Source organism: Labrus mixtus, chromosome 9, assembly GCF_963584025.1.
Source record: "Labrus mixtus chromosome 9, fLabMix1.1, whole genome shotgun sequence".
Taxonomy (NCBI): domain Eukaryota; kingdom Metazoa; phylum Chordata; class Actinopteri; order Labriformes; family Labridae; genus Labrus; species Labrus mixtus.
The window spans coordinates 25,482,577-25,497,994 of NC_083620.1; the positions used below are offsets into that span (position 1 = coordinate 25,482,577).

Consider the following 15,418-nt stretch of genomic DNA (forward strand, 5'->3'; position numbering starts at 1 on the left):
TAAGACCCATCTTAATTGGAGATTGTTCTGCAATGTCTTGTTTTTCCTGGGAATCTGCGAGGGGGTGGGACAGGAGGGTGGGGAGGTACGGCTGTTTCCCAAGGTTCCTGAACAGCGGGATTAACCACAGGGGCGAAACTCAATAGCGGCCCTCGGACACTGGAAACAGATCCCCGGGTATCGGCACCATACAAGGCCACCTCTAGACCTTTTGCAAAGCGCATGTAACTAACAACCCCTTCCCCATTGTCGGAGCTCTCTGGTGCCCTTCCGGCTGATTTCACAGGCCTTTCAGCCCACAGGGGGAACGTCTGCTCAGACGTCAAAGGTAATTCTGATGGAAAGGAGGAATGCACAAGAGGGCTGTCTTTGCCCTAAGGGTGTGTGTTATAACACTGATCTCCAACATGTGCCAAGAGTCTGATTCATCACGCCAGCCGAGAGAGGGGAGCTGGGATTGTGCCGCCGTGGCACCGAGGGCAGAGGAGGAGGCCACAGATTCACATTCCCAAATATCAGGCCTGATTAGAGAGATGATGGGAGAACAGGTTGATGCAGCCGATGCAGGAAAAAAAAAAAAAAAAGTTAACTTGATAAGTTTCTCCAATTGGGAGTCAAACTACTATCAGTGATTTTTTTTTTTTTTTTTTTAAATGCTGCTGTGTGGGGGCTGCGAAACTTCAGGCATGCAGAGCTCTGATTCAGCTGTTCCCTCCCCCTTCTCCCCCTCGCTGCAGCCTCTCATCCCTTCCCCAGCTCTCCTGGATTCCATCACTGCCTGCGTCTCTACAGCAACAAGCGGCCCGAAGACGCAAGACAACAGTTTCTGTTCAGTCTCTTTCTCTCTCTCTCCGATAGGTCGCTGGCTGACGACCAAAAAGTACTTTCAAACTAAAACATACGTTCAATAACGTCATTCCAAACATGTAACACAAACAAAAAAAAAGGAGCTCAGCTGGAGCGTTATTTAAAAGCTAAACTGTGTTCCTTTCAGAAGGTTTGCTTTTGCCTTTTGTTTGTCATCGGAGAGGCGTGAGAAAGAAAAGTACACAGAGTGTTTTCATTTCTCACGATGATAAATTGACCTATAACGGAGCGATGGCGGTGTATTACCAGGGGGCTGAGAGAGCTTTCGCTTCCACAGCCAGCCAGCCAGCCAGCCGAACCAAAACAAACACATGTAAAACGGTTCAAATAGAATTAGTCTTCTTCACCGATTTCCACAAATCTCTCGCAAGAAATCCCAAACAAACAAACCGGCTCCCTACGAACGAGGTTTGAGGACACCAAAGACAAACACGCAAGTCCCCAAACAGAGTGTGTAAAAGCTTTATTTAGTTTTGTCTAAATGTTTATCTGTCTCGCCGTGTAACACTCACGCTGCTTGTTGTGAGGCGATGGGAGCGATCACAAAACAAACTCGGGTGGTGATACATCAACACACAGTTTTCCACTTCTGGCTCGTGGTCAGAATGTTCAAAAAACCTCTCCCAGCAGTGTTTGGAGTCCGGGCTGCTCGCTGCTCGCTGCTTGCTGCTGCTGATCGGAGGTGAGAAAAGCTTTTGGCACGTGACGGAGCACTCGGGTGGCGCCAAGAAAAAGACGACCTCATGACAACAGCAAAACATACAGAAAGCGTGCGTATGGCAGCTGCACTCTTAGTGTTGGTTTGTTTGTGTTTGCTTCTGTGTGGAAAAAGCCCGACAAGGACAGTGGCAGTGATTTATTAAAGACAAGAGATGAGTTTGCATCTTTTACAGAGCAGATAAACATCCCACAGTGAGCACAATGACTGTTCTCATTCACTGAATAATGCAGACTCACATTTCTCTCCTCGACTCTGAATATCTTTTATAAATGAAGGGTTCCAATGCTCCCTGAAGAGTCTACATCTTGGGAGCACAGAAGGCCCAAAATGGCAGCCACAACCCACAGGCCCCAGCAGCAGTACCCGCACAGCCTGACACTCTGATCTGGGAGGAAAACAGCCCCTTCAAACAAGTAGCCTGTTTGTCAGCCAGAGGGGAGTGCCAGCCACTAGTTCTGCCTTAATATAGTCTTGCTGATCCCTGTGCTGGCGTTTTCAACAGCACACACACACACACACACACACACACACACATTCTGGTTTCGCAGAAAACCCGTGTCAGATGTGACTTATTGGTTCAACATTTGAAATAGAAAGTTGCGGTCGCTCGCAGATTCAAGGAGGAAAAAAAATAAAAAGCTCTTGGGGCCCTGCGCTGAGGCGACGGCACTAAGTCAGGCATATTTAGTAGGGTCAGTTTCAGGAAGGCGGAAAAAGAAAATGAATCTAGCAAACAGGAAGACGCTGAGGATGCGAAAAAAAAAAAAAAAAAAAAAAATCCCCTCGAATGTTCTGAAATGCTTTGCTGCGAGAGCTGTCAGCAAGGGGTTCGGTTCAGAAGTTCACTCTCCCTGAAATCTTCCCCCATGGGCTGAGGAATCAAACTTACACCGGACAGCCTGCGGAACAATGGGGTCTCCTCGTGTAGTCGCTTGACAATTATGAGAAAGGTTTTGTTGTTGTTGTTGTTGTTGTTGGCGAGATGAGAGTATTGTTGTAAAAAAAAAAATGCCACGTCCGAGCCTCTTGGCGGGGAACTTTATGTTCTCTCTCGTGCATGCGGTGTTCTGCATACAATGTTGAAGGCACATATAGAGATGCACGAGCCAAAAAAGCAGTTCCCTCGAGTGATTACGAGCACGTTGTAAAAATGCACGTACAGAAAGAAGAAAACTTTGAAACATCAGCCGACATGACTTGGACTTTTCTTCAAACGCTTCAGGACCAACAAAGTCTTCTGCAGTCGGTCGTGGTCTTTACCCTTCCAATAACATTTGATCTGAGCGTGCGGGACATCGTTCTTTCCTACAGTAAAAACATCACGGGTCTCTATCAAAGTGTCCCTCCGCCTCGCACATACCGCTCTTCACAATCTGCTGCAGGACTATTTTCATTAACTGTACCCGTCGCGGCGACATTGTGTGTTTCTCCTCACAGCGTCGTGTGTGGTATCGGTTTACATTCCCCTTATCATATCGAGAACACAGACATATATATTTAGGCGAAGGCTGTATTTCCATTACATTAGCAGAAAACAAAACGAGCTCCAGAGAAGAAGCAGACCTCTATCCCCACCCACCCCCCCCCTCCCCGCCCCGCGTATCTTCCTTGCCTGTACAGTTTTGGTCTCGCTGCATTTCGGTGGCTGGCTGAACATCTGTTTCTGCTGCTCCAAAAAACTGTTTGTTTGTCTTAACAATTACGCCCCTGATGTTTCTCATTTTCATTTCTTAAATCTCTCGAAAGTCATTATCCAGTTTCAGGTCCTTCAAGGTTCTGAATTTTTTTCAGAAACTCAATCCGACCATGTGTTGAAAGCTTGCCGCACACATCATCGGGGGCTACACATCATCGGGGGCTACACATCGGCTGCACCTTTTGACTTTTCAGAGGAGGTGTAGCGGAGGAAGCATGCGGCCTATCTGTAACCTGCTGGAGTAACATGCTTGCATAGTAAAGCGAGTCGGCGGACGGGCTGTTTGGATCATCTGTCAGAGGAGGGGGGGGGGGGGCATGGAAGAAGAGGGGGGGGGGGGGGGTCCCAGTGGGAAACACATGGGTTGTGTAGTTAAAATAATGACAGTGTGAGCTCAGAGCAGATAAGACGTGCTGCTAATGACAGCTTCACATAAACACAAGTGACACCTTCAGCTACTGCGCTTTCCTTCATGGCTACTTCAACACGACTTCGATTTATCTCGTTCCTCTCACAGCTTTCTCTTCAGATAAATTTCAGGGAGGGAAAAAGTTGGGTGGAAAGTAAACTGTTAGCGCTGCAGCTGCAGGTTGCACACACCAACCCAACAGTCACAGGAACTCAAAACTCTTTCTCTGACCTGCCCATCTTTCCCATCGACCCCCTGCTCATGGCTGCTGGGTGTTGTCAATCAGCACCCCCCCCCCCCCCCCCCCCCCCCGGGCTCCTTGAACATGGGGGCTCTTTTGGCATGCTGCCCACACCTCCCCTCTGTCCATCTAATGAGGCCTGAGCCCCGGCTCCGTCCTTGACAAATGGAAGCTGAAGCTCGCAGAATAAAAAACGCTGCAGTATGACTCAATCCCCGAGCAATGAGAGAGAAAGAGGAGTGCTGTGTGTCAAGAGTTCAAAAACACGCCGGGGTTTGAGTTTGGGAATAGATGCATGGAGGGTCAAACGTCAACTAAACAACAGTCACTAAATTCTCCTTTATTAAACTTAAGAAGCTGAAATGGATTAGCCAGCAGAGATTTAGAAAATGAGAACGACTTCATTTCACCTGTCAAAATATTATGATTAGAATGACAAATAAGGTGGCAGCTAAGATCTATGTTGTTATTTTGCATTTCCTTAGCCAAAAGGTGGATCCTTTGGAGAAATAAAATGATAGATCACAGCGTTAATATTAGATAACAGCAACATTACGTTTTGATTTAGGTCTTTAATTCACTTCTATTCACTTCTGGGACTGATGTTGAGGTTTGCTGCCAAACCGTGCGGCCTGATACCAGAATAACGAGGGAGGTGCCCAGAATAAATATCGATTCATACGCCAGACGCTCACTATCATATTATGGATATAAAAGACATAAAGATGGAATACCTCAACCTTTAATTTATTTATCAGGTCTTGTTGTTTCTTGATTTTGTTTTTGATGATAAAAAAGTTAGAATTGAAGTTATGTCTCTAAATTAACTTTTTTTTTACCAACAGTTCAATACCAGAACATTTAATACCAACGATGATACAGACAAGGGCCTGCTGTTTTTTTTTTTTTTAGTTTTGTAGATTAACTGTTCTGCTGATCCACAAATCTATCTAATATTTGTAAAAACTACAAGCGACTTCTTATTATGCAAAAAAAAAATAAAGGATTTAAACTCCAACACAACTCACACTTCCTGGTTTTACCTTTATTAAAACCTCAGCGTAACCATGGAGACGCAGGTGATCCTTCAGCTGCAGTAATCACGCGTCATTGTCGGAGGGAACTTGATTGTGTGATTGTCGTATATACTGCGTCAGAACAAAAATCAAGAGAGCCATTATTATGAGAGCAGGGCTGCTATCATTACACATGCTTACGTTCAAATTGCCCACCGGCCACTTAACATACTTCTCCTACAGCAACATGTGTTTATCATTAGCCTGCACACTAATGGCTCAAACATTATTCCTGCTCGCTTAATGGCATACTTGTGCTTTGTTCGGGTCCGTCTGATAAGAGACCCGGCCACTAATGGTTTATTAATTTCTTTACGAGACCCAAAAAACAGGCTGTGAGAAGAAAGTGAATGACTCTGCGGCTCTGTCGTTGTCGGATTCGATCACATAGTTACTCACTCCTTAACAACAACTCAGTCAAAACTAGAAAATACTCCACAGGTCCTTATTGGGGATGTAGCTTGAGGTTTTCAGTTATTAAAATGATGCCATGTTTTCATATTTCAGGTCAGACCAAAATGAAGCAGACAATGTAAAAGTCAAAGTAAGGGAGAAAGGTCATTCAAAAGACATGTGGGACATCATCATGGAGGAAATTAAGATTAAATGTGGCAGCTTAAAGGAAAAAATACATTTAAAAAAAAAGTCCTCCTCATAAAGCCTCAGTATGAGTACCTGAGGGAGGATTTCTGCCTTCAGTGTCCCACCACGAACACAAAGAGCAAATCTCTCTCTCTGCTTGTGTCAAAAAAGCTCAGGCGATATTAAAGAGCACTGAAAGGATCTGAAAGGCATCGGAAGTGTCTTCTTGTCCCCCCGCCGACACAACAATGCACGAGCAAGTGTTTGAACTTGAAAAGTGTTTTATCTGGGAGCAGCCATGTGTGTCCCACTGACTGGATGTCATGCCTTCGACAGGGACTCAGGACTTTGTTCCTGATAACTTTTAAGTGTTCACTTGTGTGAGGGTTACCCCTATGTAACAAAAGTCGCTGTGAGGCTCTGGTGATAGGGGTGAAGAGCAGGGAGAAGGAAATTACATGAGGAACTTGTCCCTGCAGCGGCGTCATGACTATCACTTTTACCCGGTCATCTGTCCTGTTTGTTCCCTCACAGACTCCAACAAACCAGCCCTGATTGTATATTTTCATTTACAATACATCATTTAAATCTCCCTACAGGGCACTTAACAGCTAAATACAAACTAATAAGCATATATATCATATATTTTAGCTATAAAAACGGTGGATTTATGTTAAAATGACCCACAAAAAAAAGATTTATGACTCAAAAAAAGCACAACTTCTTGAGTTGTCATCCTCAAAGTTCCTGATGTGCAGCGGTGCAAATCACAACACAGCATGAGCAGAGAGAGATAAGTTCAGACACACACTCGCAAACTCTCTCCTGAGCTGTTAGTGAGGACTACTAGAGACAAATCAAAGATTTCTGTGAGACTTTGTGAGTATTTTACACAGAGGGAAGTAAATAAAAGAGTGTGAAAGTGAGCTATTTTCAGAATAAAACCACAAAAACGTGTTTGATGATCTTGATCAGACTACCTGTTTGCACATCTGTTACTTTTCTCTTTACTCAGTTTTTATTATTTGAATCCCCTCTCTTAACTTTAAACAGAACTTATAATCAGTTCAAATCAGATTTCCAACCAGTACAAAGACACCTTCAGTCAAGCAAAGCGAGAAGTTATTTTTTTATGCTTTGCAGTCATTTTGTGCACTTGCCAAATGTAAGAGCTAACATGGCTTTACCAAACCAACGTTTATGACCCCCTCAGGGGATGGATCTAAAACAATAAAAGGCTCTCTGTCTTGGGAGAGACAGGGAGAGAAAAAAAAAAAACTATTTTCAAATATTAGTTTAAGCTACCATGTTTCTGCACAGTGGTGACTGTGGCAGAAAGTTGGCCCCCGGAGCGGATCCATAATAAAAACGTATAACTTTAGCACAAAGTCATGTTTCAGTCCCCCCCCAGACCATTTTCACCTTTTATGACTGGGACCGCATGTGTGTCAAAGGAGGGATGTATTTACCATCTTCTAAAAAATAAAAAAAATGTTCTTTCATCTTTCAAAGCAGAAGAAAAGCTGGCTGCTGCTGCTGCAGGCCATCTGGGATGTTCAGAGGAGAGTCACTGCCTTTCAGGGCTGTTTACCAAACAAATATTTATGCCTTTCACTGTGTCTCCTTCACCTACAAAGACAACGGAGCTGAGCTGTGGCAGAATGCACAAAGATGACACATAAACACTGAAGAATCATCTGATTGTTTGGGCTGTTTTTCTGCAAAAACAAAGACGCTTTGAGGCTATATGAGGAGTTCTAGACTATATCAATCTGAAATCTATATATATATATATATATATATATATTTTTATAGATGAGGCCAGAAGTCAACAAAGTCCAAAGTAAATCACAGTCTGCTTCTATCTGAAACTTCATCTCTAATCTTTTGTTTTGAATCAGTCTGCTGGACATCAGGAAGGAAGTGTAAAGTATAAAAGTTATGATGTAGAGTTGTATTCATTCATTCGTAGATACAGTGTATCATGTTGAGTGTTCATTCATGAATATAGTCTACACTTTAGATTATTCTGTGTACACGGGCGCCCCCGTTTCGCAGCCTTTACACACACGGAGTGTATCGCTGCTGCTCTCCACTTCCACCACAACACAAAGTTAAGAAAACACGCCAATGTTTGAGAAACTACCCAGGAGCTCTACTCTACTTTTAACGTCACTTTTCTTTGTTATATCCGGAGAAACCCAGCTGGCCTGGTGTTCAAACCGAAGCCTCCACAAACCCGCTCCCCAGCCAGCCAGCACAGCCAGCCAGCCGGGACTCCCCTGTGCCTCCCTCCCGTCCCTCCTTACCTCTCTTACAGGAGGGCAAAAGCTGCGAGCCGTCGGGTGAATCAGCAGCAAGACGCATTCTTCTGGAGGCAAATCCTTACGGGGCCCTCCATTAAACCCGGGCTCAAAGTGCGAGGCGACGGGAGGAACATGAACTCAGCCGGAGGTTGGAAAAGGAAGGGGAAAGAGAGTTCTTTTAGAGCCGAGCAGCGGCGCAGACTTTCGGGGCCAAGGTGCGACAACTCTCCCCCCCACCCTCTCTGGTCTGAACTCGAGTGGAGGTGGTAAAGAGTGTTGCTCCTCGGTAAGTTTTCAAGTCCTCGTGTTTTTGTTTGAAAGCTTTTTTTTTGTGTGTGTACGTCCCTGTGTGGTGAAGCGCGTACACACACACACACTCTCTCTCTCTCTCTCTCTCTCCGTTATTGTAACTTCTCGCTCTCCGTCTCTGTTACTGCTGCTGCCTCCTCCACACACGCATCTTTTTGAAGCCAGTGTCGAGTTGCTCAGCAAATCATGGCAGCGGCGGAGCTGGGTCGTCAAAACCAGGAATGTCCCAGCCCCACAGCTCAATACGGCTCATGGAGAGGGGAGGGGAGGGGAGGGGAGGGAGGGAGACAGAGGAGAGAGAGAGGGGGGGGGGGGTGTTACCCATATAGACTGTGCATTAACAAGTTTTACAATCTAACGAGAGAGAGAGGGAGAGAAAAAAAAAAACTTCCTCCTTCCCTCTCTGCGCAAACTCACCTGAGGAACGAATCAGGATGTAAAGGTAAACCCACCTGAACTCTAATTATGCACACTTAAATCACAGCAGGTTTTTAATGAGGGCTCATCGAGTCAAACCAAACAAGATATCTGCTCGTTTTGTTCTCGAATATTATTTATTTAAATACAGATTACGCTAAATAACGCGATAACATCGGAACACTCGCAGGTTTGGAAACCAGGACAATTTTTTATTATTGAAAAATAATGATCATGAAAAAAGAAAGAGCACTAGAGGCATCAGGTGCTCACTAACACCATGCGCACACACAACTTATTAAACTTACAGAAACACACTACTTATCCAACATAACAAACATTATTTGGACATTAGGAGGAATGATTCATGTTATAAGAACATATCTGACAAACTGATGGTGTGTGTGTGTGGGGGGGGGGGGGGGGATATTATGAATTTTAATAATTGTATTCATCAGACTTTTGGTTTTACAAGCCATTACATCTGAATTTTGCATATTGGAACTTCTTCAAGAATTTCTGGGCAGCATGAAAATCCTGTTTTGTATTTATTATTCGTAAAGTTATAATAGAGGAGAGTAAATCTCCCTCTCTGTGTGTCCCTCTCGGGCTGTGGTAGTTTCATCTGCACAAACAGCCTCAATCCCAACACTGCCTACACAAGTCATAAAAACAGTTCCCTTTTTTTAACACCGGGTGCCGGGGTAAATGAAACCAGCTCTCACTGGGTCCATTGAACAGAATAAAGTTATTTGGGAGGGGGGGATGTTTGAACAGCTAATAGCTATGGGTCATTTCTGGCATCAGACCTGTTGGTTGGATGGTTCTGCGTGTTGGTTGGCTGCAGCTATTTCCTTCATCATCCCAGAGAGAGGAGGGGCAGAGGGAGCTAACAGTCATCTGTTGTGCGTATGGCCGTGAGTAAACAGCCTAATCATCTTTCAGGCAGTAATTATGTGCTCCAGCGTTGGCCCGGGTGGAGGAGGCGGCGGCGGTGGGCCCACCCTAGATTCAGACAGCAGGTGCAGCTCAGCATCTGACAGCTGACTGCTGTGGAAGGTGTGATCCAATCCTCCCGAGGCCGGGTCGACCCAGACCCGGCCTTAAGGCGGTCATGGCCAAAACCAACAAACCAGCAGACCTCTGACACAGGAGGAGAGGGGAAAACAACACGGAGGAGGCGGTGAAGACGGCACTGATGAAGGACGGATGGCTCAACTCTGTTTTTCCTCTTAGGAGCTGCTGTCTGTTTTTTTTCCTTTCTTCATTTTTTCCTCTTCACTTCGTCAAGTCACTCCTTCACACCTCGGCTTAATGTTATACATCATAACAGTCTTAAGGGTTTAACTAATAAACTGAATCACTTATGATCGCTTGTAGTTCTACAAAAGTGACTATGCAACCCAAACTGGTTGGTTTAGTCATCCTGAACTGCAGACTTATTGGATTATTGCGGTGAAGGAAGCTTTTATTAATGATTCACTTACATGAATAACAGCAGGCCTGATAGTGGAGGAGGATATTGACAAGACAAATGGAATTTTTCACAGACTTGCAACCCAACTCAATGGCATGTCGGCCCACGATAACGCCAATGATTTACAAACTTCTCACACACTTTGTCTCATACGACAGACACTTTTTTCCCTTTTAATACAAGAGATCCATTTTGCCTCATCTTAAGTGATGGCCGTTTGTGTTGTCAGGGTCAGGAGCTGGTTGGAGATGGAGACAGAGGCTGCGGGTTCAGAGGGGGGTGAGAGCGGGGTGATTGGACACAGTCGCATGTGAAAGGCCGGAGAGCGGCGAGTCCACAGGGAGCAGGGTCCACACACAAAGGGCCAGGGAGCGGGGGGTGGGTGGGGGGGGCGGTGGGGGCTTGGAGGAGCGGCCGAGGAGGAGAGGCCACGCTGGGAACCAAAGCTGACAGCACAGACACTTCTCATCCACTGAGGGGCTGGGCTGTCTCTGGCCCCCTGGGGTACATACTCACTTATCTGTGCGGAGCTGCCAGCGCTGCACTGTGTTGAGCTGCAGCAGCTTCACTGAGAAGCAGAAGCAGCAAAAATACAAAGCGGCAGTGACCTCTGGCCCACATTGGACTGATACGAAGCTTGTGTCCTTTGTCATAAACTGCCCTGATCAAATATCAAAACATCACAGCAACACAGTTAGCCAATAAAAGGTGACTTATTGGAGGAAGCTGAAAACAAAATCAAGACGTTACACAATCTGCAATACACAGACTTCCCATATGTGACGCCCTGATTGTGCTGGAGACCTGCTAACAAGGGCTTTGTCCTCCATATCAACAGGCTGGGATTGTTTGGTGTCGGTATACCTCAGGCTTCACGTCCTTTGCTCCGAGGATAATAAGCCTCTGACCACTGTCAACAAAGTGTTTATGACCTGCAAAGCAGCCCCGGGTTGTGTTGACTCTGTCAGCAGGGGCCCAGGGGACGCCTGACTCCCAGTGCTATTAAAAGGCACTTTCAGATAACAGGAGTGCCATCCCTCTGTTTGAACAAAGCGAGGGTTTGTGGATTCACAGAATGCCACAGCTTATTTGTTAGGCCACAGACTGGAACTGCATTTGAACGACTTCCCTTGCAAGTAGAAGGGATACGTAAAAGTTTGAGGTTTAAGTGCCCTGATTGGGAACTTTATTTTTCCAGTGTGCTCGAGCATGAAGTGGGACATTATTTTTCTGAGGACCTTGAAAAAAAGGACAAGTTTTTATTAGACAAGGAAAACTTTGTCCGGGCGAAGATATATATACGAGGGTGAGAAAAATCACAATATTTTACAACATAGACTAAATGGATTCCCCCTTGGAGGGCTGTATATCTTATAGTTGGACAGGTGTGTGCAATGAGTGTGTATGCGGGTGTGTGTCCTTCTGTAGGTTCAAGTATCACATTTGTGTGTGTGTGTGTGTGTGTGTGTGTGTGTGTGTTCATGGATGTGTAAAAGAGAGAGAGAGAATGAGAAATTTGAAGGCACCTCTCTCCATCTGGTTTCTGCATCACCGTGGTGGGATGGGATCACATTATCCGTCGAGGGCTCTCTGGGAATTTCATCAGTCTGTAACGTCTCACTTATTCACACGTCTCCACGGACTTCACCGTGCATGTGCAGCGATCCCGCGTGTCCCTCCCGACTCTGCAGTGACCCTGTGCATCCTCCGACCGTCTTTAAAGCTTCTGCTGTCTCAGAGCATCGCCTCTGTGAGAAGTGCACAGCGCATCACAACTGTCTCTGTCACTGTTGTGCCTCGGGTTTGTCGCAGCTGAAAAACACAAATTGATTCACATAAATCCTGCTCCCCCATTGGAGGATCAGGAAGCAAACCATTGAGCAGTAAGATTTTGCAGAACCTTTCCATTCAATACTTACCTGGCAGGGGAGATACCATGATCAAGAAGGTGGTTCACCCATGGCGAGGCCTGGCCATTGCACTCCGGTGGGGCTGACCTATATGAATTCCCCAAATGTGGGAATCTCGACTGCATAATTTGTGGTAGTGGGGGACTACGTTCGCGTTTTCCCCTGATATTTTTTTATTTTTTTATTTATTTTATTTAATGTTGTACCTGTACATAAGAGTTCACCGAAGTTAAATTCCTTGTGTGTGTAAGCATACCTGGCCAATAAATCTGATTCTGATTCTGATTCTGATTTCTATAACTGGTAAGAAAAACACAAACTCATGATGCCGTCTTTTCAACCCTTAAGATTTAAAATTCTCATTCACTGAATGAAGGTATAAAATGTGACAACGTGCACCAAAGGATATTGTTAGGGTAACATAAAGAGTAATACTCAAAGGACTTGCAGCTCTGATTTGAAGATTCTTGAGATTCAGACACCAATAAGGGATCTGTCAGGTTAAACCAAATAAGTAAAATGGGACAATGATGCCTAAACTTCAAATTCCATTTTATTCTAATTCTTATTAAAAAAAAAAGGAAATCTATCAACAGTCCTTTTTCCTGAAGGGTCGTCTTGATGCGTGGCCTTGAAAGCCTTTTTTTTCCCCTGCTCTCTCCGTTCCTGCTCTACATCACTTCCACCTAGTTCCGTTTTACAATGGATCCCTAAATCGTCCGGACGTGTTGTTCCGCTCTCATCCCCGGCAAGCAGATCGGCCCTGACGTGAAGCTGTCATGTTGAAGCATTTCGGGAGGAGGTTGTAGCGGGTATCAGGGGAGTTGGTGGAGCAGGAAGAGGCTGAAGTGAACTATCATTCCTGTTTAACACTGATGTTTCCTCTGGTCCCACAGGCTCATGGGTGACCTTGTGATTTATGAGGTAGCGCTGGAGGAGCAGATCAGAATACAGCTGCCCCATCGCTGCACACAAACATGTGTATACCAGACTCATGCACAGCCTTCAACCCTAGCCACCGAGAGTCATGGTCTGTTTTCAAGTCAATGCAGCTTTGGACTGATTAATTTCCTAGCTGCTGGATCTAAAAAGAATTAAAATAAAAGAAACGTATCAGATTTTTTTTTCCTTTTGTTTAAGCGTCTGTGATTCCGGGGATTATGTGCGTAAAAAATGTGTCGCTTGTTGCACCTAACTGGCTCTTGCGGCTCGTTCTGAATGGCATGAAGTGATGTAGAAAATGAGCTAGATGAAGAGGATTAGGACCCGGGGACTGCTAGTGCTTATCATCTCCCGTAGCACTGGAGTGTATCCATGGAAACAGGAAGTGAGAGGCAAGCTTCCAAGATGGCCACCAGCTTGTGAATGAGGTGCATTCCTCAACGGCAGGGTGTCCGCTGGAGGGAGGAGGGGCGAGCGGGTGTGTTTACTCCGAAAAGGGGACTATATAAATAGTAACTGCTGCTGTTTTAAGGACTTCCTGTCACTAGGTATTCCATAAAACAGTAGTTAAATAAACAATCAGTTTCCCATTGGGGGCGGCCCTCGTCTATACTGAAGTGAGGCTGCTGTGGGTTCAATCCAGGACCCCGGCGTGTGGATTTTAAAGCCCCAGACTGGAGTCATGGAGCTGTTACAGGTCACCACACTCTCTTTCACTCGCAGCCCGTCTGGTCATATAACCTCCACACACACTAACAGAGCCTGAGTCCCACATTCAGCATGTTTCTTTTTCTCTACCAACTAACTTCTGTACCGACTTGTCAATGAGCTCTCTTCATTGTGTTGTTGTGCAAGCAGTGCATGTGGTGCTCCTTTTATTGTGCGCAGACTCAGGTCACTATATGATCTGTATGGGACACCATTCAGTGTGTAAGAGTTGGATGAATATGAAGGTTGATACAATGAGATGAACCATGATGCATTTCTGTTTGTCTAAATTCATGAATGTGACTAAGATTGAATGATTGACTTGCAGCTTTTAATTTAAGTTATTTAGGATCAATTTTAGTCTTCAAAATCATTAAACAGTGTATTTAAAAATATAAGAAGCCAGCGCTCATCACTTTCATATGCAATTAATCGACATTAATGCTCAATGCACTATAACTTACACTTACATGTGGATCTGTTCATTGTAAGACATTTCTTTGCTACAAAAAAAGAGATAAAATAATTGCTCTGTATTAAGTTAAGAATGAGTTTTTATGATTTTTGCCATAATCAAGCAGCATTACCTGTGATAACAAGTTAATTTAATGTTTATTCTGCAGACCTCAACTCATTTCTCTCCTTCACAATTCTGGATTCTCCTGATCACAAATTCATTTTAGTGGTTTCCTTGGGTCCTCTGGAAATTAAGTTGGAATCATGGGACAACCAGTGTTGATACCTCGAGAGAAATAAGTCAGGATCTTAAGAAAACAGCCGGAAAATACTCATAATCACAGGAAAATGGAGCAAAGTAAAATGCATGGCTGAACGTCCGCTTTAGGGTTCTGTGCTTTTCAGCAAATAAAAACTGCTTGTTGGAAAACAAAGACAAAGTCTGCAAGTGTAAAGCATATACCCATTTATATTGGTCTTAATTAGAAGCTTTTTGAACTACCTGAAACAAGTCTTAACTTTTCCTTTAAGGTTATTTTGTGTATATAAAAACAACTGCATGATTGCTAAATCCAGATAACTATAAAAAAAATATTAAAACAATTATAAGGTGTATTTAAGTCCTTTATTTAGCCAGGCATGTTAGTGGTCAAAATATAAACTTTAAAGTTTAAACTATGTGTACCTCCATCAGGGTGTAAGTAATAAAACGCTTTTTTACAGCTGAGAGAAAAAATATGTCCACTTTAAATCTGTGGATGTGTTCAGGTTTGTGGAATGCATCAAATATTTGAGGTCAGGGACAAGGACATGGTATCTGGTAATGCTCCCATCTTAACACACACATACACACACAAACGCGCGCACACACACACACACACACACACGGACACGCACACAGACCTTTAGATAGAGATGTCAAAATGCAAATGCACAAACAGCTAGCAGCTGGCACTGACAAGAAGGACACCATCCATCAGTGTGTTTTAGACAAGGTCATGAAGCTGTCAGCAGACATTCCTGAACGCAGCTTTTTGCAGAGCACATTTGTCAACCTTGAGAAGAGCGCATGCACAACATTTTTGGATATTTAAACTTATCTCTTTGTGGCCTTTGGAGATTATTGGCATTCCCACAGGTGCCAAAATAATCCACAAACGGAGCGCTTTGGAATCAGCAGAGGGCCAAAGTGCTACAGTACAATCCTCTGGGGGATATTTCATCATGCCATCGTGCTTTGTTTGTTTTCGGGGATTTGAGCGAGATGCAGAGATTAGATTTTGACAAAACAGAATTTGAAA

At 44.5% G+C, this 15,418-nt stretch overlaps 1 protein-coding gene and 1 non-coding gene across 3 annotated transcripts in view; one reads left to right on the forward strand and one right to left on the reverse strand.

Annotated features, from left to right (window-relative positions):
* Positions 1-8,426, reverse strand: part of cdon (cell adhesion associated, oncogene regulated) — a 31,640-nt gene extending 23,214 nt beyond the window's left edge. Inside the window, exon 1 of one of the 2 annotated variants that reach the window (XM_061047080.1) lies at positions 7,902-8,426. The gene's annotated coding sequence lies outside the window, so the exon portion shown is untranslated. The remainder of the gene's footprint in view (positions 1-7,901) is intronic. The other variant, XM_061047081.1, reaches the window with a different exon arrangement.
* A 3,586-nt stretch (positions 8,427-12,012) lies between these two features.
* LOC132981056 (U1 spliceosomal RNA) lies at positions 12,013-12,176 on the forward strand. Its single transcript, XR_009674290.1, has one exon. It is a non-coding gene; the product is annotated as a U1 spliceosomal RNA (small nuclear RNA).
* Positions 12,177-15,418: the final 3,242 nt, after the last annotated feature.